Below are 26,473 nucleotides of genomic sequence, written 5' to 3'. Positions count from 1 at the left end.
TCTGAACATATCACCCACACCCCCTGAATATTTTAGTATAGCAAGTAGTGTAATTTTATATTGTATTTGAATGTGTCAAAAGTGCTTATTATTTTAACATGTTTTCCCACCAAAAGGAAGCCACAGCTTTGAGAGTGAAATGTGAGCTTCTGTCTGAAACGGCTCCGTGGCTGTACTTTCTATTGCAACCACATTAAGCTAACACTGGGCATATGTTTTCTTCTATCTATATCCATATTTATAATATGCCTTTTTTATTATTATTATTCTCAGACTGCTAGATTTTTTCTCTCCTTCAAGTGCGCACTGTGAGAGGCTGACTGCAGCTGCAGTGGAGACCTCAGTGAATATATTCACTTTGACAATTCAGTGCAAGATACACAATCTGACCTTAATGACAAAAAACAACAAAAACTGCATGATAAAACTCACCAGATAATCATCATCAAATAACATTCTGGTCTAGTCTTGACTATGTTTAAATGTTGTTTAAATGTATTTCTTTAAATGCCTTCTCACTGTCTGATATATGTGTACCATAGCATGTAGTATACTGCAGATTGTGTAATAGAAAGTCTGACAGTACAGGTTTTTAGAACAGGACAAGGACAGTTCCTAGCAGGTCAGTTCCTTTGAGAGGAGTTTCTCACATCTAACTGCATCAAAGAGACTCTTCTTAAATGTGTTCAGATCTAGAAGGCAGACTTGTCTGCTCAAGCTGTTCACATCACAAAACTATGATGCAATCACCACGTTGACATTGCAAAATGTAAATGCAACAGTCAGATATCTGATTTCTGCAGTAAACAAACTGAAGAGCTATATAAAAAGACCAGGTAAATAAAATCCTGGTCCGTTTCTACTTCAGGGAAATTCAAGTTGATTTTAAATGTACTTCTCATATTTGGTAAGCTTGAGTTGGACAGAACACTTCGAAATATCAATAAACTGTTTTGAGTTGAACACAGTGTACACTTCATACGCACTACTGTTTTAAAGAATCAATCTGAGAATGTCTGGTAGTGACTGGATTTAACTGACATAAACAATAAACCATTCATTAGCACCTTCAAAACCTAACTTCCATTCAGGATTTTATGCACCACAATTAAAGATTAAATCGAGAGTTTTGTGTCTCATTTTTATCTCCGATAACATCAGTACTTTTCTTTTAATCACCCCTATCATTCCAAGGTATACTGAGGTAATGTGTTTTAACTAACTATCAGTGCTGAATGTAAGTGCCTGTAGCAGGTTGTTCTGAAGCAATAACAGCCTCTATAATAGTGAGAAAGACTCCTGCTTCTGCTGCTGAGAGCTGAAATATTCAACATCCATACACACTTCTGACAGAGAGAGAGAGAGAGAGAGAGAGTTGAGGACTTGAACCGCTTTCTCTCTCCCACATCTCTTCTTCTGCTCTGCAACTCACACTCACACATGCCATTTCTGTTGCTAAGCAACTGTAAAATAAAGCAGTAGGCTCTGAAGTCAGAGAGCGAGCGAGACTGAGAGGAGAGAAAGAGTTCACAAGTACCGCAATCCACTACTGTTTGTTTGGTTCTGTACATGATCCCACCACCATCGCTATACCATCTGTGGATCTGCGAGGACTTGTGGTTCTCTGTCAGGGCCGACCAATCAGCGCTGGCTGGGGGGGCGGGCCCAGCGGTTCCCTAGGTTACCTGTGTGATTGACGTTCAGCCTCCTGCAGCGGAGCGCGCGGCAGTGTATCACTGATGCTCCTGCTTCCCCCCTGGAGACTGGAGAAATCTGGAAGAGAGAAGAGACGGACAGAAAACACAAGACCAAGAGGAATGCTGATTATTTAAAGTTGTTTGCTCTCTTCCTCTTGCTCTCTTTACTGGAAAGATGAAAGCTGGAGCACTGGAAGAAGCTGGCTGAAGGGAGAGGAAAGGAAGGATTCTTGAAGAAGGGGGATTTGTTGGTAAGAGAAACCCCGCACCACTTTTCTCCGTCTGTCTTGGCTTTACCAGTCACCTGTCCTTGCCAGCACTGTGAATTATGGGATAGCAGGTAAACAGGGCTTTCTTTGGGCTGTATGTTATGCGTGTGTGTGTGTGTGTGGGTGGGTGTGTGTGTGTGTGGGGGGTGGGGGTGAGACACAGAAAAGACAGATTCTCTGCATGCTGCGTGGCTGTAGTGGGGGTTTGGTGTTACTGTATGAAACCTACATTACAGTGGATGCCTCTTTTACAGTATCAGTTATGCAAAGGCTTTAGCTGAGTCAAGAGCTACTGGTCTATATGGGACTATAGGAGCCACTTACAGCTGAGGCCAGGATTTCTGGGCTTGACTACTGTTTCTGCATAGGAGGGGTATTAATTACATAACGCTCCATCTATACTCCTGTATCAGTGCTGTGCAGCATCATTCTGTCCCACTAGTCCAGAAAACCTGTGTGGCTGTCTGATTTCCACTATAACCTAGAAAGACATAGAGGCTGTTTCTAGTGGAATAGTCTGAACTTCAAGGGAATTTTTCTGTGGATGAATGAATCAGTGTACGTCTGTGTAGCACACTGATCACAATTAGGAGGATTTATAGCACTACATTAGTGTGGACAGATGTGTGAATTGACAAGTGGGCAGTTGTAAAAACTCTTGATCCCCATTATAATTTGGAAGGATCATAAAAAGAGACAATGAGAAACAGGTTGTGCATTAGATTCAATTTGCTGTAAGTGGATGGCTTTCATGCCTGCGCTCTGTGCCACCAGGATTTCCTAAAACATCCATTAGTCACCTCGGGTCAGGCGACAGCTGGCTCCTCCGTGCCCTGAGGACTCAGCTGTGCACAATCAGGGACTTGGCTTTCTGGTAGGCTGCTCTCTTGCCGGGAATCCTTTCCCCGTCCATCTAAGGATGCCTCAAACACTTTTAGGCTGTTTTAGATCAGGTGTGAAAACATTCATCTGCAGGAAGTCCCCCCCCACCCCTTTTTTTAGGAATGTTTTTGTCCTCTTGTTTTGTGAGATTGAGGTATAGACAATTTCCCCAAAACCTAATATCTAAAACTTTAACTCAGTGACAAAGACATTTTGACAACTGAAGTACCCTGTAGGGAGCAAACTGTATTATATGGCTCTTCAGTTGAGGTCCCCTGTTGTCAGACAGATGCAAATTTACAGATGTGTAAAAGTTTCTTATACACACGTTTTTTGACATTTGTAAATGCAGATATACAACTAAATAAAACAATTTTCTGTGTCCTAAATATCACATGTCTTGGAAGGCACTGACATTTAATACAAAATATAATTCATTTAGGATTATTCCTGCATCTCTTCATTGTATTTATTAATGATTAATTTGAGGAATTGCTGCTTTTCTGTCATAGTTGATAGTGAATTGAATATATTTAGGCTTTAGACTGCTGGTTGAATAAAACAAGCAATTTGAAAATTATGATGGGTATTTTTCAGTGTTTTCTGACATTTTGTAGACAAAACCAATTGCTTTCTCAAGAAAATAATTGGCAGACTAATTGACAATGTTACTTGCAGCCCTTCAAACGTTCATCATTTCAGCATCCATTTTAAACTGTCTATGCCCTGGATGAGGTTCTTTGTATTAATGACAACAGTCTCTCTAAAATACTGAAACTTAAATACTTTTAGTTGATTGAGTTCAACAGGACCTTGCTTTAAGCTTGATTAAAACTATGCTTCCCAAAATATAAAATAAGATATCAAATAATAACACATAATCAAAATCTAATTTCTGATTAAATATATAGATGATTTAAAAAATTTATTAAATAGATATTCAATATATGGAGCTGACATGTTCGTAAAACTTTTTTGAAGAGGATGTCTTGCTTCCTCTGTCAACATCTACTGAATGGAGACATTTTTATTCCAACCATCTTGACGTTAACTGACTCACTCTGCTCATAAAACTCTGCTCCATCTTGTCAACTGGAAGAGAACTGACTAACATGGCAGCCTTTTCAATTTGTCATAGGTAACCTAAAGCAATGCTGTACCCAGTTGGAGTCAAATATTTTTATGAAGTTGTTTTCTATTATTTATTTGTCTACAGGTCTTATATCAGTCCACACAATGGATTCAGATCCTCTGCAGATAAAAAAAATCTCTCAGCTTAGCCAACAGCTCAGATGGAGGCTGCAGGCTTCCTGTTTGCTATCAGTGAGAGGTAATCAGATATTCCATAGCTTTCCAGTAGCTAGAGTTGGAGGTGTTTGGCTCTCTAGAGCTACTGCCTGTCTGCCTGCCTGCGTAGGAGGAAACATCTCATCTTCACAGCTCTGTCTACTGCAGATATAAAGCTTTGGGATTTGTTTCTGCTTCATTAGACTTTATGCAGAGCAATGGCAGGGAAGATTACAGAGAGAGAAAGGGGAACCACAGATTCACTGGGATGAGAGATTTTCTAGCCAAATATACAGTAACATTAGTAGTCTTGTGATTACAAATCTGGGTCCTAGTAAGCCTTATATCGCTCCTGACTGGGGCCAACTGGTAAAGGTTTTGTTGAAAGCAGCACAGCCTGTAGGACCACAGGATGACAGTGTGTCAACAGGAGGTGCAAAACTGTAATTTTTTACAGTTTTGCAGCTCCAAATTAATCCATTCTAAAATTATACTGACATGACTTGTTTTAAAACTAAGATTCAAAATCTTATAATTGAACCAACATTGTATTGATCATACTGGTACTAGTACTAAAACACTCATGAATCCACCCACACACACATTTACTATATTTGTGAGGAGCCTTACTGACTAAATACATTCCTAGTCCCTTAGCTTAGCCTAACTTTAGCCATCACCACTACATGCCTAATGTTTTCTTGCTGATAGTTAGATGAGAAGATACATACTACTGTGTGTGTGCGTGTATTTATACATATATAAATATACTGTCTATATCGTAACCATTTAACAAGCAATAACAATTGTTTGTCTGCTTTTGTGACACTGACATATCATCACCCTTTTAAATTGAAACTGCAAACTTGTAAACTAACAGTTCAGTTGCCTATTTATTCATCTAGATCTTTAAGTATATTAACTTTGGTGGTGAAAAAGCCACTATCTATAAATCTGGCCTTAATCTGGTGGGTCAAACAATACTTGCACAATACACACGTCAGTAGAGGACTAATTAACAATCGCATATTTAACCAGCAGCAAATATGTTCAAATATGAATGAATAGGGTATTTGATAATGTGGCTTTAGACCAATAAAATTGCAGAATTGACTGTATCATATGAAGGGTGTTACTGGTGTAGGATGATGCTGACACAGTGTTTGGTCCACGCTCAGGAGAGGTGCATCATGGGGAGTTGCCTTTGCATCATTTTATACACCTACACGTGTATAAAATGCTACACAAGACATTTAGAATATTTATGTGACTGGCATGTGGCAGTCAAAAAAAAGCTTCAATTTTGGAATAAGCAGACACAGAATGACTTTGATTCTGTGTCCAGGTGATGTTACTGTCTGTGTGTGTATATATTTATATGCAGATGATTATCCTGTCTGGTTTCAAGGTTACATAGTCTTTCTGAAGGCAATTTGGCCATGATGACACCCTTGTGGACCCAACTGTATCACACTCACGCAGCACTGTGGAGTTCAGTTTTAACATCCCAAAAACAAATATAGTTGCTGAAAGATCATCCAAGACTCAGCATGGAGGCTGAAACTATATTTGTTGCCTGGCAACATTTGCTTATTGAATGTCCTTATCGAGCTCCAGCAGTTTGATTGCTAAAGGGATACACTGGTGACACGCTGACCTGTATCAATAAAGTCTGACTACTGACTACTTAACTGAGAAGAGTTTGATTTGATATGTCTGGCTGCGGAAGAAATGTATTGATGTTGAAACACTGCTGTTAATTGAGACTTAAAGGGATTTTGATACTTTGTTTTTCTATTGACTTCATTGGTTGTTCCCATTATGGTTGTTTGATTTCATCTGCGCATAAAAAAACAGATTTACATGATAACATCACCTGATTTGCGAAAACATTCCACTGAGGATACCGCAACAACTATATGATACAGCAAAGGTGAAAAGGATGAAAAAAAGAATACAAGCAGCATTTTAAGCTTGTAATGAAAAAGTATGAACACTATGAAAAGTCCAAATCAGTCTTGACTTCAGCAGCAGGCCTATCTTAAACATTGTATTGCATTGCATTGACATCAGTTTACCTTAGCCTAAAGAATATGTCCACGTGTCCAATATTATAATACTTATGTGACTGCAACTAACAGCTGATAGCATCCTACAGATCTAAAAATAACAATCATGTAACAACCAAGTAACATTAATTATGTCTTGCAACATGTCCAAAATCCCCCATAATTACAGCGGTGCATCATACTTTATTCCCTTCTTTCTGAAAAATAACAGTTTGAAGATTGATGGTTTCTGATAAGAACCTCTGGGGAGGTTTCACTCTGATTGAGAGGTGAAGTCAGGGACCACTTCTTCCAGAGGTAGAGGGTAATGATTCTTGTGCTGAGGACAACTTGATTAAAGTCTTAACACCCATGGTACATAGGTGTTTTCACTTTATCTGATTAGACTGCTTCTCAGGACTGTGTGGCCATGCACAGATCGAACTAGCCACACAACCAGCACTCACGCAAGTAAAACATAACAAATTGTTATGATATACACACATTAAATGATGGGAAATAATGTTGATGTAAATTAATGTACTTGATAAATCTATTTTGGTGATGCAGTCTACAAATGGCCTTTGGGAAAATGGACATTTTGACATGTCACAACAGGGAAAACAGAAGTTACTAATACATTTAATGATGGCTGATTTTGATTTAGCTGCTTCTGTTTCAGGGTCATTGTCAAGCTGTCATGAGTTGCAACTTATCCAGATGAACAGAAAACTCTTTAAAGGCACAATGTGTAAGATATGACCAGAATTTTTGTTTAAAACATTTTTAAAAAATTAACTAAAATTATCAACATAATGTGAAGAACTAACAGCTCTGACGATATGTCAAAGACGCCTATGTACTGTGTTGCAGAGATATTTACTGAAGTTAGCATACTAACCTGCTAGCCCCGGCCCATCCTGTGTTGTGTTACCACTTTGTACCTCAAAAGGCTAATTGACACCTCTCCTGTCCCCGCTGAAGCCCGCCATGTCTTCATTGTCCCCAGAGTCAGAGTCAGAGTCCTGGTTGGAGCCACTGTAAAAAATGAAAATTATAAAAATAATCTTCATTTATAGGGCACTTTTTAAAAAACATGTTACAAAGTGCTTCACAAAACCAGAAAAACAAAAAACAAGGTTTTTACATTTGTCTTTATATACATATCAAATTACAATGTAGTTGTATAGCCTGAGGTTGAATCTGTCAGAATAAAAGAAAACATCCGTAAACCAATCAGATAAAATTAGTTACAGTTAAAACTGGATCACCCTGATCTACATATCCAGAGAGACAGGTTAGAAAACAGACATACAAGACAAACAGACAGAGAAAAAATGAGTTATTTTGTTTGTGAATGAAGTGTAGATTAAATATTTCCATAGCAGTCTGGTTTCAGAAAGAAACCAGTCTTTGTGTATGTGTGTGTGTGTGTCACTGCATGTGTGTGTGTGTGTTTGCTTGTCTGTCTGTATAGTTACTGTATGGTTGCATCATTTTCAGTAGGATTTTGAAACTGTTAGAAACGAGCAGAGAGGGGAAAGAGAGAGAGACAGACAAAGGAGGAGAAAGTCGGGGAGAGACAGATGAGAAAATTAAAGCTCGCCAGGTTTCCACTGATTTTTGTGACATATTAATGGCAACATTTAAGGATATTCACAAATCAAGAAGACAGCATGAAGAAATGATATGAGAGTGATTCACTCAAATGACAAGCTTTGAACTGTTCCCATTATTCAACCACATGAGGCATGTTAATCTGTGATCAACTAACAGCCCATAACCAGTGTCTCTGATTGTCCTACAGCTTCAGATAACCAGTGTCTGTCAGATTCAATGTTGTTGTCCAGGATAAGACATCAGTGTATTCATATGACCGAGAATCAGTATGTTTTTGATGTTAAACTGTGTTTGGCCCTGACATTTTTCACAAATTCATATGTTCTTTCTTTTGTATTATCTCCAGTGGTGGAAGAAGTATTCAGATCCTTAAAGGTACAATTACTGGCCACATGCTTTTATTCTTGTGAGACTTCTTGATTTCCATTACAGTTTTTCAGTCTTCACAATTTTTAAATTAATTTAAAAACTTTTTTTCATTTCAAATGCATGTTGTCTTTACAATGTGCAAAATTAATAACAATTAAAAAACAAAATCACAGAACAAAACATAATATATATTGGTAGATATTTTTGCTACCAGATATTTAAATTCTGAATAATTTGGATTGGTGTTAATTTTTTTTACAACCAACGAGAAACTGTACATAGTTCTAAAATTTTATTTGTTTTAATTGATTGATCGAAATTGTCTCTCGTGTCACAGCTAATAAGCTATTTTTTGCCTGTGATTATGATGACTTAAATGCTTGTTCCTTCTGTTGACAGTGGAGACAATGAAACGCTGTCGGTTTAGAATCAATACATCTTAGATCAGGACAAGCCATCAAAGCACGTCAGTGAAGATCTAAAAATATAGCTGCAGGGGTGGAAATCGACCTGACTTGTGCGTGTGCACCTCTGCATTTAATATCTGCCAACAAAAACACTAAACCCACTTATAATGACAAAAGTTTAGAGACAAAATGGTGTAACAGCAAATGACAGATCACATATTTGATCTGTGTGATAAATCAAAATCAAATCTGATAGGACACTGGTCCCATGTGGCCCGTGTTTGTCCCAAGTGATTTTCGCTTGATTTTTCCATTATTATAACAGTAAGTACAGAATCGGATGAAGACTCTCTAACACCATGCTAGCAGCTCTGTGAGGCAGAAGGCAGTGGTGCTTTGAGCTAAATGCTAATATGGTCACAATAACAATGCTAACATGCTGATATTAAGCAAGTATAATACTTACAGTGTTCACCAGTTTAGTCTGTTAGCATCCTAACATTTACTAATTAACTCTAAACACAAGCACAATTACACATTAGAATGTCATTCGTTTAGCAGGTATTTGGTAACCAAAGTACTGGTTAAGTAAATATTTTGACCAGATGATGGCACTATGTGTAAGAATCACCAACCGACAGGCCAACATTACCATGAGCCACGTCGCTAGCATGGCTAAAAATTGCATTTTTCTCCTTTAGTGATAGGGCCAGTTGGAATTTCAGTTTCACTTGAAGCAGTTAGAAATGTTTGTTTTGGAAATAAATCAGCACCCAAGGAACGTAGGTGTTTATGTCTATAAATTTAAGGCTTTTAAAACAAAAAATGGTCTTAGCTATCTATCGTCTCCATCATCTTTAGTTTCAGATGGGTGATTTGTGAACCCCTTAGAAACCCTGACTCCTCAACTCTCCTCTCCTCTCCTCTCCCTACTTTTTCATTTCCTCTCCCCTTCTTTCCTCTTTCCTCTCTCTTATTTCTTTCTCTCTCCTCTCTGGCTTCTTCCTCTCCTGTCAACTCTCGCGTGTCCTCCTCTCCTGTCCTCTCCTCTCCTGTCCTCTCCTCTCTGGTCTCCTCTCCTCTCCTCTCCTCTCCTCTCTGATCTCCTCTCCTGTGATTAGCTGCAGCTCTGTAGGTTACCATAGCACCCGTGAGAGAAAAAGTCAACCCACACAGAGTCTTCAACCTACCACTCATTCTCTTCCTCTCTCCCTCTTTCTAGTCTGCCATTATGTCTTTCCTCTTGCTCTCTCTGTCTAACTCATCTCTCTTGCTGTCCTTCATGCCTCTTGTCGTTCACCTCAGCACGACGCCCTTACAGTTTTTTAATATTGTTTACATCTCATGGTGAATTTTGTACATTTGTGTTCACCTGAATGTGCTTGTATGCATAAATGCTTGGTTATGAATATGCAGAAATGTTCTGCCCAACATGACAACTCAGCTTCACTGTCCGCCCACACACACAGGATGCCCATGGACACACACACACACACACACACACACACACACACACACTCACATAGATCCACAGGAGAGAGTGGGCTCTGACTGGACCCTCCAGACTCTCCAAAGTTACTGACAGTGTTCAGCTACAGGCCACTTATGTGTGTGATATTCTCTGTTTTTTTTTTACATCTTTCTGAGTTAAGTGTCAGTAACTGCTTTTGTGTAAATGCAAACATTCATTGGAAATTTGTTAGCTACATCGTTGTAAGGTTTGTGTATGTGTGTATTTGTGAGGAAGAAAGTGAGTCATCTCAAGCCTTCCCAACCATTAGCCAATTAGAATGGGTGGTTTGGGTTTGCCAGTGGACGAAATACTACGGTTATTACTAGGGTTGCAAATTTTAGTTAGATAGTTGAACATGTTTACAATCAAATAATCATAAGCTACAAAACATACGTAGGTTTCTCAGTTTTATTTTAACAATTCTAGCGCCGTATTAGTTATGAGAAACAATAATTCATGAAGCACAAACAATCATACGGGCTGTCACTCCACCAGCTAGCCCTCACATGCTTATTCAAGTTTTTCAGCTACATTGTCTGCTGTGTGTCTGACTGGTATGGCCTCAGTTAGCAGGACCACTAATTTCAAATGCCAGTTGATGTAATGGCATGCAACTGTGATTTAACTCTCCGCAGTTAACGCAGTCTAACAGTCAGTCGTTACAGCCACCTTGTCAGATGAAAGTAACTAACGCTTCTTTTCATTTTACCGCTTCTCAACGCTGCTAGCAATGCAAGAGCCTGGTTCAGTATTGTTCAGAAAGAGGAAGGGATTCAGCTTTATGGATGACTGAAATGTCATACTGTATATAAATAATAGATAGAAGTAACAGCGGTAACATTTCAACATGAGAAAGCCATAAGTCCTCTAAACTGAATGCAAAAAATAGGCCATTTGTCAAATGCCTTCCAAAACGCATAAAAAAAAAATGTTTTCTAATCTGCAACCACTATGGTTAAAGTTTTGGAATGGTTTAGATACAAAACTACATGGTTAAGATTTGGAAAGATCGTGGTTAGGGTTAAAAGGAAATCAATGGTTGGAAACAAGATGCAACAGTGGTCCCCCATGTCAAAGGACACGCTTTGTTGATCCATGCTGTCACAATAGTTCATCCTTTGCAACAGTCAGAATTCACAGGGTAACAAGAGCTTCACAAAAGTCAAAACATGGCAGGCATTTCAGCAACAACAAATACCAATGTTTTTCTGGGAAGGATAGTCTTGGAGATAAAGGATTAGACTATAAAATAAAGTACATAGATAACAGATAACATTAAGTGTTATATGGTAAGGAAGATACTTGTCTTCATGGTGTTCTGTTAAAGATAATTTGGAGTGAAGGTAGAGAGAAAAAAAGGGGGGAGGACAAAGACGATTAGAGAAAGGACATGAGGCAACCAGCCTTCTCTGGCAGTCCATCCACTGTAGTTTCCAGTGATCTTTCAGAATACCATCTGCTGTCTGCTCCATTCAGTATTTACTGTATTAAATAATCTATGTGGTCTGACGATCAGCGGGATGCTTCACTGCTGATGAATAATGGTTGAGAATGTGGAATTCGATTTATCCTCGAAATCCAAAAAAGGAAATTCAATTTCTCCTCCCAAAAAACATTTTGTGTATCTTTAAGGTAAAAAGTAAAGTTGTGCATTTCATTACCCATAAATATTTGTAAAGCTGATTGTTTACATCCATGTTTGCTTACTAGCAGACAAATCCTTCTTCGCTGCTTTTGTTAGCACATTGCTTTGTTGGCACATTACTGCCACCTATGGGTTATCTGAAACTAACAGGAATTGCGTGCTCACACCAATATTATATATAGCAATATTATATAGCTGCATATACATGTGCAAGTCTAGTTTAAAAATATCTTAAAATTGGCTTTATGAAAGTTTTTTTTTAGAAAGTTTAAACCTGAAGGATACACACAACATGTTTAGTGAGAATCACTAACTAACTACAAACTATAAACTGATTGTTTACAAGAAAAGTCCACAAGGTACCTTTCAATTGTTTATTTTTCTTTGCCACATTTTCTTTTCAAAGTCATTGTCATTTTCAAGCCTAATTACTAAATGACGTGACGCATCCTGGATAGATTCAGTTTTATAAATTGTAAAAGCTCAATAGAAAAACCTCAGTAATAGCCTTTAGCAATGGTTGATGTTATTGGTGTTTTAACAGCAAATGCAAAACGCACTGTGAGGCAGCGTGGGCTGTCCTTGGTCAGAAAGGTGATGGGGTTTTGCACAGTTGTTCACAAACAAGGCAACAGGTGTGGGTAGGTAGAGAGAAAATATGTGTAATAAAATCCCCCGACAGCTCAGTTAAAAACATAGTCACTTCCTTGCAGATGTGTTTGAAGTTTGTATGGAGTGTGTGAGGTAGGAGTTGGATGTTAATCAGTGCTGTAGTCAAAGATTAAAGCATCTTACCAAAACAGCCTCTGAACATGCAGCTGGAAGGAACACTGAGTGATTTGTATGGACAGTCATGAGTCATGTGGATGACAGTTTGTATAAGTTTATTCAGATTTAACACTGTTGTGAATTTGTATGTTAATGAGACGTTAGGAACTGATCGTAGAGAAGCATGAATTCCTTTATCATTATGACAGATTAAAGGCTTTAAATACTCTGTGTGTGTGTGCGTGTGTGTGCGTGTGTGTGTGTGTGCGCGTGTGTATTCCTGTTCATGCAGCAGGTGGAGCCCTGGTTCCAGTGTTGAATGTCACATTGATAACATTGTGGGGACTCACCTCTCATATGTGACCAAATATCTGGTCATCACTTGGTTAGCGATTTATTTTAAGGTTTGGCTTTTGGTTAAGTATAGATTAAACATAGGTAATGGGTAGTGTAAATGCTGGGGTCAGTTATGTAGTGGTTAAGATAAAGGATAGGGCTAAATCAATTTTAAATCAATACAATGTCTTCACAATTTGCTAAAACTGTGTGTGTGTGTGTGTGTGTGTGTGTGTGTGTGTTTGTGTGTGTTTTATTTCATTTTTAGAACAAAGCTGGCACAGTTAGGGCAATGGCTTAGCAATCCAAAACGCAATTCCTTATGATCTTTTTCCTTAAAATGGCATATGATTTAAAAAAAACACTTTTTTTCTTTTCCTTTAGAATTCTAGGAATGGAAATGTTATGAGTAGTTTTTTATTGTAGCAATGCCTTTGATCCAAGAAAATGTTCTCTGTCAGGAGGCAATAAAAGCCACATTGAATATTGCATATGTATTTCCACACATTTCCTGATGTAATTGCTTGTATGATGTTGCAAATGACTGAGCTGCTGCAAGATAATACCTGCTAACTACTAGTTGACAGATCGTTGTCTCAGTAACATTACTTAAACATGAGGAGTGAATGTGACTTTTGATAATTTTGAGCACAGTATCTGCTTTGTATTCACCTGATTCATCCGTGAATCAGTTGTAATGAAACGAGGGAATTAATAAATACAGCAGGTTATGGAATGTACTCCATGTGAAGGATGGATGGATAGATAATCTTACTCTCGCCTCTTCATCACACTCCTCTTGTTCGTGCTCTGCTCATTAGTTTCCATGGTAACGTGGAGTGTTGCTGAGCTGGTCGTCAGGGTGCCTACTCAGCCCGCACACACACAGATCCACTTACTTGTACACACACTCATTCACCCATAGATACTCACACACACACACACACACACACACACACACACACACACACACACACACACACACACAAAGAAGCATTACAGATGCATTGACTCAAGGACACAGGCACCACAACTCACAACAATGACAGTTACATACAGACAAATGCACAAGCTCATACCTCAAGTGTGTTGTTAGTTTGGGGATTTTATACTATGAGAAGGCTATCCTCATCAATCTCATCTTCTTCGACTGTGTGTGTGTGTGTGTGTGTGTGTGTGTGTGAGTGGGTATGTGTGTTTGTCTATATATTCCCCCAAAAGCAGGGATAAAAGGCCTCTGTTTACCTCTTTAGAAAGAGTAAGGTCAGTGATCAGATGCTTGCATGCTTACTAGGTTTTCCCAACCCAGACATATACAGGCACAATTATATGTATATTCCTATGAAGTATGTCCTAAGATAGAAATCCAAGAACACATACGTGCACAAAACTCAGTCAGATATGGTGTGCATGGGGCAGCTAGCCCACTCAGGGTGCTGCAGAGACAAAGACAGAAACAGAAATACCAAAGTAGGTTAGAGCAAAGCATTCTGGGATAGCAGGATACCCCCTGGGCTTCTGCAAGAGGCTCTCTTCCTTTCTCCCTCACGCGCTTCTAGCTCTGACTCTCTCTTTCTTTCTTTCTTTCTTTCACTTTTTTCTGCATGTTTTCTTTCCTGCTCTATTTCTCTCTTTTGCATTCTTTCTGCTCACTGATTTCATCCCTTGATGCTGTATCTCTGTTTTTTTTTGCATCAAGTTAAATGCTGCTTTAATTCATGTGTATGCAGGAGAGAGAAAGTGAGGAAACAGAGGCAATCCCTCACAGATACCAGATGAATACATGGGAATCAGGTTGTTTAAAAAAAAACAGATGCAGAGACTTAAAACTGCGTTGTAAATCTTTCCTAAATCTTTATCTTGGGCCCCGTTGAGCCTTTGTTACCTTGTATTTTAAAATTCTTGTTCCAGTTTCTGCCACTATGTGGAGTCAAGACAAACATTACATCCTTTTAGGATGAAATGATCCAGAGGCTTGCCAGTGGTGGAATGTAACTAAGTACTCAAATAATGTTCTTAAGTACAATTGTGAGGTAGTTATACTTTACTTGAGTATTTCCATTTTATGCTATTTATATATTGTCCTTTTCACTTCACTAGATTTTTTTAGATTATTAGTATTTGTTATTAGGTTCAGATTGTTAATACAAACTATAAATCAACTAAAACATTTTATTTTTATTTTTTATACCCAGAAATATATAAGCAGTTGAAATTAGCCCCAGTTTAACCAGCTGCAACATTAGTGATGCTATTTCGAATCCATGGATATAATATACATTATTCTGAAATGTCCATTCTGCATAATGAGTACTTTTACTTTTGATACTTTAGTACTTAGGTAAGATTTTGAATGCAGAACTTGAGATCGTTTTAGCATGGCTCTAAGGTTGACATCTGATAATCAGTTGAGGTCAACAACAATTGGATGGATGGATTGCCATTCATATTCAGTACTGTGCGAAAATATCCTTTTAATTAGTCATTCATATGGTGTCATGTTAAGTAAAATTATTTGCAGACTAGAACAAATAATTCAAGAGGTAAACACAGGGCTGCTCTGCCTAATTAGAGCTGTCTGTTTTTTACTTTCTTTAATCTTTTTCTTTCCCTGCCACAATTAGTCTGTGTCAACACGTATCAAAATTTCACAGCAGTTTATTAAAGGAATAAAATCCACCTGTCACATCCTGGTGACACACAGTTCAGAAACAGATGAGCAGTTAATTAACTTACAGTAGCATTTGTAACCCTGTCATAAACATTTAATCATCCATTCAGTCCAGTTAGTTTCACTCACTGATTCATTCACTTAATTTCATTCATCTGCCCCTTTCTTCCTCTTTTTCTCTTTGTTTCAGTCAGCAGATTGTGGCCACGGAGAGATGAAAACTAACTGATGGGCAGAGAAAAAAGAAAGATAGATGGAGTATAGGGAGGAAAGCTCACTGGCTGGCAGATCTGTTAGAAAATCTAGTGAGTAGTTGAAAAGTTGCTGGCTTGATCCCCAGCGCCTGACTGTGCCCACTACAACACTTTGAATTACAATGAAACTCCTAAGGGATGGGTTTTTTTCCCTTGCTAAAGGAGGCTTAATTATTAACAGGTTTTATTAGTGTAAACCATTAACAAACAATACATCATTTCCTGACAGTAAAGCGGTATGTTAATATAAATCAATATGATACATTTAAGGTGTAGTCAAACCAGGAATGTGGCTCAGATTTGGTGCAGCAGTTCAGTGCACCACATTTATATCAATTGTTTTCTTGTTTTTATCTTTAGTTCAGTATCCGATATTTGCTGGTGTTTCTGTCAGACAGTACTCTAGTGTTAACATCCCACCACCACTGCATGACTTCCCTTTGCTGCCTGAATCAGTGAGGACACCTAAACCTCATGCTCCAAGGTATCATTACCAGTTTTTTTGTTTCCACCATGCAAAATATGCAACACACCACAGTAAATATATATTCAAACTATTCATTGAGAGGAGAGATGAAAGGAAATAAAAGGAGAGGAAAGAAGAGATGAAAGGGGAGGAGAGAAAGGGGAGAAGAAATGAGATGACAGGAGAGATGAAAAGAAAGTAGAGCAGAGGAGAGGAGAAAGGAAATGTGCAGAGATTACAAAGGAAAAGCAGGACACAGAAGAGGAAAGGAAGGGGGATGAAAGGAAATGAGAGAGGGGATAAAAGAAGAGGAAAGGAGAGGGGAGGAAATGAAAGGAAAGGAAAGGGGATGAGAGGAGGAATCACAGGGAGTATGGGACCACTGAGTTTCACCGCCTTGTGCGACACTCTCCATGCATCCCTGCTCACGTGGTTCTTACACTCCCATCTCCTCTTCCTTCTCCTCCTTCCTTAATCTCCTTTGCTCTTCACCCCACCTCTCCCCCCTCCTCAAGTCCCTCCCATCCAGCATGTAGATGATGGGATGTATGGATAGTTTTCTCACTGTGTCTCCTCCTCTTCCCATCTCATCACCCCAGTAATGCATAAGAAGTATGCATGTGGCTTTTAGCATTTGTCAGCCGATACGTTTGTGTGATTGTGACGGGGTCTTTATCTAGATTGTGCTGTTGTGCTTTGTATGAGCGCCTATGTGATTCTCTATGTCAGCGTCCCAGAAAAGGCAGACCTCAGGGAGTTGTGTTCCACTTTCACTCCTTTATTAATTCACCCTTCGCTCCCACTCTGTTTGCCAGGATGGACGGGATGGAGTGAGAGAGAAAGAAAGGTGTAAGAGGAAAGAGAGGACAAGTGAATTGAAGTGAATGAGTTCAAAGGAGAGTCGAGACAGACGGTAAACACTCATTTTTGTTGGCTCTTGCATTACAGTATATTAAGTAGAAATTAGACTGGCTTACTTTCATAGACACGGAACACTTTGGTTGTTTTAAAAGCAACCCATTTTTACCACTGATCCCTCCTCACATCCTTGACAAAATGCAACTATTCATCCAAGAGGAGGCACTGGCTTTGGTTTTTTGTTTTTCTCTCCCAGATAAGAACAAGGTGAAGCGGCCAACAGACTGTTGGTGGGCAAGGGAGTCAGCATTCTGAGTATTTAGATAGGATAAAGACTTTGTCTTTGGGAGCTTTTTGAAGCGGAGGGGGGAACAATTTTCCTGACATTCATTTGACTGTTCCTCCATTTATTTGCTGTAAATCCCAGATGTACTGAGGAGATACTGGTTGAAATGAATTTTGGTTGGATGAAATGGCTTGGCCCAAGAGTGGAGGTGTTTAATGTATTTGTTTATTGATTGTGGGGAAAACTGCATAGTTTGCAGGGAATATCATAATGACTTTTACCTTGTGACTGAGTGAAAAGTGTACCATTAAAAGCTTGTACCCAATTCTGTGGATTTTGTTATCAAGGACCACAGGAGTAGGAGATGTACAGGGCACAGAAATCTGGGCCCTGTACATCTGCAGCCTCAGTGGGCCCCCTTATGCTTTTAATACATTTATTGTCACAGTGAAATAATAAGTAAACACATGCATCTGTAGTGGTTAATGGGGTAATCAGAAATAAATGTTTATAAAATTTAAAAACTTTATGCCCAGTGATACATAACACACTTGTAAGCACAGTAAAATTGTGCTTGAAATCACTAGGGTCACCTGTTCTAGTTGGAAGCTGAAGCCTTTAGACCACGAGTTGCTTCACTGACCACAGCAACAGTAACAATACAATAACAAACAGTGACAGCAAAAGAATATAACAGATATACTAAGCTACAAAGAGTGAGAGTATACAGAATGCAGTGTTAGGCTGCAATGTACTTTATTTTTGAAAAAGGAAGAATGATTGACAGGTGTGGAACTGAATGGAGAGTCTCTGTATAATACTGTATATTTATATGCAGTATTTGTATGTGTGCTGGCATCCATGCTAACACCCTCTGTCTCTAATCATAATCATACATTCAACACACGCCTTTGTCTCCATAACGAACCTCACAATGACTCATGCTGCATTGCCATGGTGACGAGCATCCCCACATTATTGGATGTCATTTGGATTGCTTTGACAGACAAACTGACATCGATGCAGGCAGGCTGCTGCTGTTATCTCACTGTTGGTTTAGCCTACTTTTCATCTCGCCACCAATGAAAACTAACTTTACTTTGCTGAGCAATTCTTCCATTTCATTTGTGGTTTGTGGAGATTTATTTTGGTGTTTGTGAACTGACTGTAAATGAGGAAGAGCGATGTACAAGTTTGTGCTGAGGGCACAAGCAGTGATGGAGCTACTCACATTTGTCCAGTTGTGAGAATATTCTCTATTTAAATCACTTTAAACTCAATGAGAGTGACTTTGCACATCTGTTGTGAGTGCTCTTCAAGTAGCACCATCATATAGTTTGTCCAGAGATGAAGACGTCAAATACTAGTTGAGAGTGTGTGTATGTGTGCTCATGCCTGCAGAGGAAAACGAAAGAGGCAAGTCTCATGGATCCATGAATAATTTCAATATATTTAGTTAAACTACAACATAATAACAAAAGAGACACAGAAGATTATTGAGTTATTTAAACTATCTATGGAAGTGATGAAAGATACAGTATAAAGCCATAGTATTAAACTATAATGTGAATATAACCTGCATACTATACAAATACAATAATGGATCCAACCGTGGCGCAATACATACGACAGGAAGCTCACATTAGGATTTTAGGTTTGATTTGGAAAAAAACCCAACAACTTTTATTTTGTATTGTAAAGCCTTAAACAGTTTTGCATTTAATTTCTTTGTTAAATAATTTTCTTTTTATAGGAAAAATAATCTGATGGCTTGGACAATGATTCAGCTGTTCAGCTATTCTAATGAGTGTGCAGGCAGAAGGCTGATAAAAGAAATCACATGATGCATGGGCAGAAAATCATCAGTATAACCCTTCATTTCACTCTTTACTGAAGACTGCTATTGTCTTCCGTCGGTGCCAAAACAGTCACTTTGTTATTACACAGATGTGACAAAACATCAACCCATAATTGTCACACTGATATTTTTTGCAGGTTTTATCTTATGTTAATGGAGATGAGAGACAAGTTTGTTTTTTTTAAGTGACAAAGGAAAGGCGATTGGAGTCAGCACGAAGCACAAAGCTTTTATTGTAGCCTAGTTTGGGGATTAATAAATTATATCAGTTCCTAGTCTTTCTTTTTGGTTTTTGTTTGCTGCTGCTGATAACTATGTTTTATGTTCTTGCTAAAAATGACTAGGTCAGTGCACATCTTACAGTATGTCATAAGATTCTTCTTTATACATGCACATGTAAGAAATCCTGCCTCCAAGCACTGATGTGGTATGCTAAAGTAAAGTCAATATAGAAATTTAAAATGGAGGCAGTCAATAAAGGCAGGACCAACATACATAACTGGAAAACTGGATTATATATCATATCATATCATCAGATTCTATGTCAAATTTACCATGGCGCCACTTGGTGACCAGTGGAGGTTAATTCACTAAAGCTCTTCTCCAATCATAGCTTAGCAACCGTAATAAGGCATAGCAGGCCTGAATACAAATATATACAATCCAAGCCGAAAACAAAAACACTGGAGGCAAATGTAAGTAATGGATTAGACAGTGTTTCTCTGTTCTAACATAAGCTGCAACTGTTAGCATGTCTGGCTAACTAGCTTACTGCATACAGTAGTAATGTAGCATTACTTTCAAAGCAAAAGAGGATATCATTAGCTAACTATAATTATACAATTATTTTGTGGGATTACAGGTTATGTCTGAAAAATCCCTGCTCAAGAATGAAACATTGTGTGAGAGCTGAGATACAACTGGCCATATCAGACTTCAGGCTATCATTAGCTTCCTTTAACACTCATTTACACTCCAACTTCAGCTAAACTCACCTTGCCTCTCTCAAACTTATTCCATCCATCCATCCATCCATCGTCAACTGCTTATCCTACGTACAATGGCCCAGGAGCCAATCCCAGGCCGCAACCTAGGCCGCATGTCTTTGGACAGTGACAGTGACGTTTTACTAAAAGTTCTAAAAATTAGTCAGCTCTAAATGGTGTTTTCACCTGAAATCAAGGACCCATTGTTGCAAAAATTACTATGAATTTTGTTGGTAAATCTCATATGTGCAGAGGTAGAACGGAAAGACTTTAACTAATGGGGACTGGAATTAGTAAAGCCTTAATTAATTCACAGAAACATGATTTTCTGTTTATTGTTTGTTCGCACAGGAAACCTATATGAAGACGGCACAAGAAGATTCAACAAGAAGACTGCTACCGACTGCTTAACTGAACAACAAAAAGACAAGAGCATGTTCAGCAGATCGTGGTACCCATAAGGCCTTGCAGGGGCCCAGTGGGTGGGGTTACAAGGAGGCAGAGATGAAACTGACCAACGACAGGCCGTCACCTGGGGATATAAGCTCCACCCACCACTGATCTGGGGTCAGGGTGACTGACAGCTTGTCCAACGCCTCATACGCCGGCACCTGAATCATCATTGGCCCACAGTACAGGTAGGAAATGAGCAGGATAGGGGAGAGGAGAGGAGGAGCTTTTGCGTCTCTCAGAGTATTGTTTGTCATTAACAGCAGCTTTCTTAATTATCACCCTGACAGTGGAGCTGGAGGAGGGGTGATGAAAAGGGGAGCTGAAGGGTAGGGAGGGTGAAGTGTGGGAAGAAGGAAATGTTTTAAGAGGGCTAAAGAGGTTGAACAGTTTAAGATAGTAAGGCAGGTGGGACATAATATTAGTTATGTTAACTTATTATTAGTTATGTTAAGTTATAAAGGAAAGAGGAGGATATAAGGGTAAGAGTAGCTTTTCTGACCATGAAAAGTTTGTCCCTGTTCCAAATGACCACTCAAAGGTGAGGCAAATGTCTCTGGCTCCTCCTAGCTGCATCCCACTGCCCCCCGATCTCTATCCACAAATTCTGTCTCTTGCATATCTATGTTGTCTCAATGCAGTCCGGTGGTTGAAGACAGCAGTTGGACTTTGAGGTTTTTACTAGAAGCATTTGTGAAACTGTAAAAACGGGCATTGGAAAATTAATTAAATGCAAGGGATAACAACTCATAAACAAGAGCTGCACCGAAGGTACGGTAAAAATGAATTAGTACAGAAATAAGCAAACTACATTCACAAAATTACAGACTTAACTGTCAAATTGGTTGCATTGTCCCGCATGGCTGGCGAGATATTACCAGTGAACAAAACTGAATCTTTATAGGAATTACATCGCTGTGCCGTACACAAGTAGTCAAAAAAACTGAAAGTAAAAAGAGAAAAATATGTAACAGCTAGCCCAACAGTAATCCAACAATTACTTTGAATGTTGTATTAGTAACATGTTAGCCTCATGCAGCAAACATATTGGTCAGCTTGGTTAGCATTACACTGAGCACACAATTCAAACGGGATCAAAAAATTGTTTCGCCATTGACTACCGTACATATATTTTCCAAAGGTCTCTCTAATATGTGTTTGGTGACAGATTTGACAATAGCTATGTAACCATATCAGTTAAACTGCTATGGAACTTTATCAGTAGCAGTTTTGAATAACAACACAATACTCAACTACAACAAACTGCAGGTGACACCCACAGAAACATTCCTAAGTACTTCAGACTGTTTGACTAATTAAATTCATGTTCATATGTAATTTGAATGATTCATGTGGATTTTGTACAATCATCAAGCTGCTATTGTTCCCCCTGATTCCAGTTACCAACGTCACACCATGTGGTAATAAGCAGCACAAGCACACAGGTACTCAGGTGACTGTGAAACTGCAGCTGTGGCAGCAGTAGCAGCTGGCAGATGAGTTTTGTTTTACCAAATGAGACACTGAGGTGCATGAGAAACTTTTTGAACCAGGGTGCTGATAAAGGTTAATATCCGACAAGCAGTGAAAACAATGACCTGAGCAATGTATGCTATCCGTAGGCATATGGAACATTTCAGATTCAAAGCTGATTATATTAATTATATTATATTAAGAGCAAATTGTGGGTAACATGACATTTGAGAAAATGGCAGTGCAAAAAATTGGAAACTTTGTAGGTGTTAGAAGGAGACAATAAAATATTTTTAGTATATTATATCTAGTGCTGGGCAACGGTTAAATCGCATGATTTTCTTGTAATTAATCCCATTGTAATGTGCAAAATGGAATAATGAATTCTAAAGTAGTGTATTGCGCACTTTTAATTTTAATATACTGCTATATACACAAAAGTGCAATAACATGTGGTTTGTCAACACTTTAAACAAATAAGGTGCATTTTACCAGCAGTTTTCTCTTTACACAGTAGCAATAAAATATTTCTTGTAAACCTCAACTTAAATATTAATGTAATCAAATCAAATATTAAACCAAAGCTATTTGCCACTGCCAGGGCATTACCTTTTATCTTGTTAAAACAAGTCCAGTCAACACTTGCCAGCTGCCGAAGTTGAATTGTCTTGAACTTTTTGTACGTGCAGAACAAATAATTGGAAGACAGACTGATCCTTGCTGTTTGTGAGTTTTCAGAATCTATTGCTGTTTTCTAAATAGTTATCAGGACATCAACAGGAGGGAATTTGCATGGCAGAGCCACAAAACTAGATGAAGGCCTAACATGTACAGTTATTTTTACCTTATTTTTACCAATTTTAACTTAAGTTAAATAGGCTACAGCTGTGTAGCGCACAGAAGCCGTTGACATGGTTACTATCCATAGAGCGCCTGCTGTTTATTCACGGAGCGCTTGTCTCCCTTTCTGATCACCGGAGCAAAGAGCAACCCCACGGGGCCAAGCGACTACGTTGCAATTTTAAGGACGTTCCTAAGACCACCATCTTCCCCAATACTAATCAGCATGCAGTGTGTAGCTATCCATTTCGCTATGGCATTTAATTGTTTGCTTGTCTTGCTTTTGTTTATCTAGGCATAGGCTACTTCTCCCACACGCAGCATCCAACGTAGTCTGCCGAAGCCTCCCTCCTCTGCTTGTTTGGGTGGGTGTTTTGCAGGCTGATCAACATCCCAGACCTCCTGTGAACCATAATTTGACTGTATATGTATTCAGAGCCAGTGAGCAACGGACTTTCAAAATAATAATAGCCTAATTAAAACTGCATTAACGTGCAATAAAATAATTGTCGGCATTAACTAATTAATGCTTTAACGCAATAATAACGCGTATATCTTTTGTGTTGTAGACAATAGTGTTCTTTTAGGGTCAGGGGGACTTGGTTTGTTGTAACTGCTGCAGTACAGGTATGCTACATTTTGGGTGACAGACCACACTCAGAAGATGAAACATTTGCTCACAGACCAACACGCATCATCAAAGCTGGATTTACAGGCCTGCTTTGACTGCACTGACTGGAGTATTTTTGAGTCTGCAGCCACTCACCTGGACAAACTAACTGACGCTGTGACATCCTATATCAGTTTTTGTGAGGACATGTGTGTGCAGACTAAAACCTTCCGCACATACAACAACCAAACGAAAAATGAAACTCAGGCAGCTTCGTCAGACCAAAGAGGAGGCCTTCAGAAGTGGGAACAGAGTCCCGTACAACCAGGCCAGGAATGGGTCGGCCTTCAGACGGGAGGTTAATCAGCTGGCTCTCTGGTTTGGTCAGAACAACCTGGAGCTTAACATGCTCAAAACTGTGGAGATGACCGTGGACTTCAGGAGGAGCCACCCCACTCTGCCCCCCATCACCATCCTCAACAATCCTGTGTCTGCTGTGGAATCCTTCAGGTTTCTGGGATCCACTATATTCCAGGACCTAAAGTGGGACCCCAACACGGACACCATCATTAAGAAGGCCCAGCAGAGAATGTACCTCCTGAGCCAGCTCAGGAAGCTCAACCTGCCTAAGGAGCTGCTGATCCATCACTGTCTGGTTTGGATCTGCCACCAAAAGGACAAGGACAGACTACAACAGACAGTCAGGACTGCAGAAAAAATCATCGGTGCCAACCTGCCCTCCATTCAGGACATTCCAGAGTTAGGAAAACGGGCAGGAAACGTCACTGCAAATTCATCTCACCCTGGACACAACCTGTTCCAGCTTCTCCCCTCTGGTAGGCACTACAGAGCACTGTACGCCAAAACCAACAGACTCAGGAACAGTTTCTTCCCACAAGCCATCACTCTGATGAACAGCTGTCTCTGACTCACAGTGTCAGGAACAATTCCTGTGCAATAATTCCTGTTTACTGGCTACTACTTACCATTTATTTATTTATTCATCATTCTCCATTTCAAAGCTGTTCATCCTGTTCATATTATCATCTTGTATATGCTGTATACCAAATCCACCTACCTCATGTACATAACACCACACATAATACTTATTTATTCCAGCATTCTTTGCACTCATCACACTGATTACATGTATGCTTGTATGTGTATGTGCACCTGCATATCACATCCACCTCCGACATGTACATAATAATAACATTAATGGTAATAATAATTTTAATAAACGAATAAACGAAATAAAACGATCTCCTGCATCGTGCATTTTCTCCTGCACTATTGTCTCAGTCTGTCTGTATGTTTTTGTTTATAGCGTGTATATACATATATGTTCTCTATACTGTAGCCTGTGTTTGATTTTATTACTTGTGTTATTGTATAAGTAAGCACATTGAGAGCAGTGTACAATCCAGAGTCAAATTCATATGTGTACACATACCTGGCAATAAAGCTGATTCTGATTAGTTATCCAAATAGCTATCAAAGGTGAGTTTATAGTTTTGTAAAATGTCCAAATCGCTCACACTTTTCAGTTGATGATCAGTGACATGAGGACAGAAGGATATTTATTCTATGAGCCTGTTGGCAATCAACCACACACCATAGCTAGGGTATGTCACTCTTGTGGATAGACTTTCTCATTAAGTTCCAAATGTCTGCTGTGGGAATAAAGTTTATTGCCCACAACATTGAGAGACAGAGATGAGTCTGTCAACAGTTAGATCTCTGACTAATGAAAGCTTATTTCCCATTGTGCTTCTTTCACATCCTTCAGAGCATTCTGCTTTAATATCTAAACTGAGGGCAAGGATCTGTCTAAAAGATTTTTTCTACTGGTGAGCTAAAAATCCTTCTAATTTAACTTTGAATTGAACAATGCTGGATAAGTATGTTTTACCTTTAGGAGTTCTTTGGCTCCCAACAAAACAGAGTAACCGTTAAAATGTGATCTACAATATGTATCACTCAAACACCTGTGTGTGTGTGTGTGTGTGTGTGTGTGTATTTTTGAGTGGGAGTTTGTGTTGGCGTATATGTGCCAGCCACATTGTGTTTTTTTGCCCTCTGTCTTTCCTCTCTCTCTCACTCTTTCTCTCTTTCTCTCTGTCTACTGTTGCCACAGAAACCAGTCCTACTCATCCCTGTTCGCTGAGTCAGGAAAAGGAAGGTGTACTGTAGTTGACTGGGGTGATCCTATCAGAATCACTAGGTGGCATCTCAGACCCATCTACCAAACAGCATCTGGAGGTTTGTGGCAATTTGGAGATTTAAAGACACATTCAGCTGTTAGAAACCATCAACTGAAATCACCGCAGAAGACTGGATGAAAAGACCTCCCATTTAATGTGGCCTTGCAGCTCCTATATGGTTATTCAAAACACGGTTATAATGTAGACTATGCATATTCAGCTCAGTTCAGTGACAATTTTTTCTATTTAAAGAACCTGAGATGAAAGATGAAATGGGCACTTGAACTTAAAGGAAAGCTGCTACTTTCTGAAGAAATGGATTTTCTCTAGTGATTTCATACTGCACCTGGAGTCCAACAAATTAAGTCATCACAAATGTTTAAACAGCCCGGCGGTTTTCCGCGTTCTTCTTTTTTATCTCCACAACTAATATCCCACTGGTTTACACTTAATCCATCACTGTCTACTGTCCCACCCGTGTGATGTGATATGAAGTGATATCACATTAAAGGGGCTATACTGTATGTTGTTTTTCAGTGAAATTACTTATTAATAAATCAAATTGTTATTGCCTTTTTGTTGATTGGCTGTAGCCTCACTTAGAAATGAAGCACAAGCCTGTTTTCTTTGTTGCAACAAAGAACAGCCACTATTCTGCTTTTAATGTGAAGGTATT

General features: G+C 39.0%; 1 protein-coding gene across 1 annotated transcript in view; it reads left to right on the top strand.

Annotated features, from left to right (window-relative positions):
- Positions 1 to 1,589: 1,589 nt before the first annotated feature.
- Positions 1,590 to 26,473, top strand: part of lrrc7 (leucine rich repeat containing 7) — a 132,220-nt gene continuing 107,336 nt past the window's right edge. Inside the window, exons 1-2 of the mRNA XM_038715232.1 lie at positions 1,590 to 1,948; positions 20,572 to 20,858. The gene's annotated coding sequence lies outside the window, so the exon portion shown is untranslated. The remainder of the gene's footprint in view (positions 1,949 to 20,571; positions 20,859 to 26,473) is intronic.

This window comes from Micropterus salmoides, unplaced genomic scaffold, assembly GCF_014851395.1.
Source record: "Micropterus salmoides isolate LMB-PRFRI ecotype aquatic unplaced genomic scaffold, ASM1485139v1 Ms_hic_scaffold_13, whole genome shotgun sequence".
Lineage (NCBI taxonomy): Eukaryota > Metazoa > Chordata > Actinopteri > Centrarchiformes > Centrarchidae > Micropterus > Micropterus salmoides.
This window is presented reverse-complemented; position numbering and strand designations above follow the sequence as displayed.